Here is a 3,075-nt window from a genome sequence, read left to right as displayed (position 1 = left end):
GAAAATAATAAATGTATTCAGGAAAAAAAAAACCCATCTCTGAACATGTATAATTGAAATATGTCAGTGGGACTGGCAGAATCTGGCTTTACCACAAAGTGTCTCATCAAGAGATCTGTCACATGCGTCTGCTGTGGAGGGTCAATCTGTCCGTCCACATTCAGATCAATGATGCAACAACTCTGCTATGATCAAACTACTCAGGATGAAACAGACCAATGTTGACATCAAGTAGCAACTCAGCAGCTGATCAACAGAGTCCTAAGAACCAGTAGAGCCTGTTCATCGTCCCTGGGTGGGCTCGAACCACCAGCCTCTCGGTTAACAGCCGAGCGCGCTGACCGATTGCGCCACAGAGACTCTGAATCTCCTGCTTTTCATGAAGAGTTTTCAGGCTAAATTTCAGAGTGTGCGGTCCACACGGCACATTTGAGGGAACATGAAGGACAGATGAGAGTCTGACTGTCATGGTGAAAGCCTTCAGCACTAGAACTGAAACAACCCCCACAATCTTAACCACCCCAGACCAAACATCATCGTCCAGCCTCCAACCAGAGGTCCATCAGTTATCATGGGAGCCACATGTGGAGTCTGGATTCTTTTCTAGAATGAGACGGCAATGACAGTCCTGCCAAGTGACATCACTGACATGAATGGATGACTTCAGTCACGTGACTGGATGACTTCAGTCACGTGACTGAAGTGCTATGGTTCTTCTGATGAAGGGCGGCATGATGTTTGCTGTCTCAGGCTCCACCAAATGTCCTCTTGAGGACGCCACAATGTGGCCTCTTCAGTGCTCCATCTTCCCTGCATCGGAGACACAAGGGTTTCTCCTGGTGCCGACCCGATCATCCTTCTACCGAATGGTGCGGCGATGGATCCTCAGAGGACGCTGGGATCCTTCTTCTCGTCAGTGCCACAGTTTTTCATGGAGGGAACAGCAGGAGCTTTTTAGTCATGTTTTGCTCGGTGTTTCCTGCTCAGAGCATCAGGATCTGTGACGCCATCTTGTGGTAGTGGTCATCATCTTGTTGTGTGATCGTGGATTCATTCATCTGCTATTTCAACACATTCAAGTTCATTATCCCTACATGTCAAAACACATTTGGTGTGGAGTTTTACTTTCTGGCCTCAATCATAATGTGTGCATTTATTCTTCATGAACATTTCTCAGCTTTGTAAGTTTATGATATTTTTTCTTCCTCTGTTTTCTATTCCATTGTTGTTGATGATTCTATTGCAGGTTTGAGTTCCCTGTCGACTGAAGCAGAAACAGGAACAAAAAGCTGGAGGTGGTCAGAGCTCCAAGTTGGGACGCTGATATTAAAGTAGGAGATGAACACATCCAGGTTAGCCATCACTCTCAGAACCTGCTACTTTACCTCTTCAGAATGTAGCAGCATAGCATAGCTTCATCTCACCAGTTAGTGGCCCACTTTGATGTCTGGGATATGAGGTTAAAGGTTCTTTACAGCTCTGAATGAAGGGTTTATAAAGTGTTAACAATGCCATAAATAACACAAGCATTCAGTAATCCTTGATAAAGGGAGACTCACCATCAAGTTGGACAAGTTGAAGAACAAAAGGACTTCTCCACTATCACATTTATCCTCACTGGTCCATACTTGGGGACCTCTGTACTAAATGGAGAGTTGAGGAAATGGGCTTGTTGTGGCCCTGCGGTCCACAGACCTCCTGTACAGTCACCAAGAACTGGCAGACACAATCGTGATGGAACCAATTATTTTAAAATGACAGTAACAAGTAAGAAATAAGGCATTACAGCTTTGAAGGAACTTGTCCAGCACTGGTTTGTGAATGGGTGTTGTCCTGTATTGGCAGGAAAAACTCCTTGAAATGTCATGCAAGTTTTTTCTTCAAAAGAAATGTGAAAAACATTCAGTAACATCCAGGACCAAAGACAAGAGAGGGCAACGCTCCAGGAGTCTTTGATCTCTGAATTCTGTCTTTGATCTCTGAATTCTGTGCATTGATCTCTGAATTCTGTGCATTGATCTCCTGCTTCAGTCTTTGATCTCTGACTGATCCTAAACTAATCAAAGGATCACATCAGCATATTGGTCCAGTCTACAGATGGTGATTTCACCAAGTGCACTGCAGCAGTCCTTGTTGCTGTCTGCTGTTGTGTCACAGCAAAGTAAGGAAACAGCCTGACGGTCCTCAGGAGGAAATTCAACAACCTCCAAAGATGGAGGTGAATCTAGACCTGCTCGTGTTTACTGTCCTTGATGAACTTGGGCGGTACTCTGGTGCAGGGATGAGCTCATTGAGATGATCTGGGATCAGTCCTGATGTCAAATGGACAAAATGTTTTTTAAATCTCTAATGATTTGTTTTAACTGAACCTACTGGATCCTGTGGTGCCTGATGAGGAGACAACTTGGGTACAAAGTTGAAGAGGAGGGTTTTTGGAGGGGAGATGATTTTTTTCCAGTGTTGTAAATCAAAATAACTACAACGACATGATAGAATTTCTCAAAATGTCCTGACTAAGATGGATTCCAAACCAAATCAGCTGTCACAAGGGAAAGTCTGCATGTAAACACACACACACACACACACACACACACACACACACACACACACACACACACACACACACACACACACACACACACACTGACATTCCCAGGGACTAAACCAAACCAATTCCTACTTAACCCTAAGCTCCACCTCAGTTCCAGATGAAACTGGTTGAACATGGAACCGTCCCACTTGGAACATTTCCATCACCTTCACCACCACTGGAGTATCGACAAAGATTTTGGTCAACACCAGAATGGTTGAGACAAGACAACATGCTACCAATCCTCTCTCTCTCCCTCATCATCAGCTGCTCCAGCCCTTGAAAGAAAACCTTTGACACATGGACCTACAGTAGGAGCAGATGTTGTCTCCTCTGGAACAGCAGTGTAACGTTGTTGGCAGGACTCAAACCTGCATGGGGAGATCCCAATGGATTTCTAGTCCATCGCCTTAACCACTCGGCCACAACAACTACACTCCCATGAACATGAGTAGAGGATTGATATTCAACAATTTATCTTCATT

At 44.6% G+C, this 3,075-nt stretch overlaps 1 non-coding gene across 1 annotated transcript; it reads right to left on the bottom strand.

Annotated features, from left to right (window-relative positions):
* Positions 1–286: 286 nt before the first annotated feature.
* Positions 287–360, bottom strand: trnan-guu (transfer RNA asparagine (anticodon GUU)). Its single transcript has one exon. It is a non-coding gene; the product is annotated as a tRNA-Asn (tRNA).
* Positions 361–3,075: the final 2,715 nt, after the last annotated feature.

The sequence above is a fragment of the Aulostomus chinensis genome, chromosome 4, assembly GCF_037954235.1.
Source record: "Aulostomus chinensis isolate RoL2024-O1b breed Wild chromosome 4, RoL_Achi_v1.0, whole genome shotgun sequence".
Classification (NCBI taxonomy): Eukaryota; Metazoa; Chordata; class Actinopteri; order Syngnathiformes; family Aulostomidae; genus Aulostomus; species Aulostomus chinensis.
This window is presented reverse-complemented; position numbering and strand designations above follow the sequence as displayed.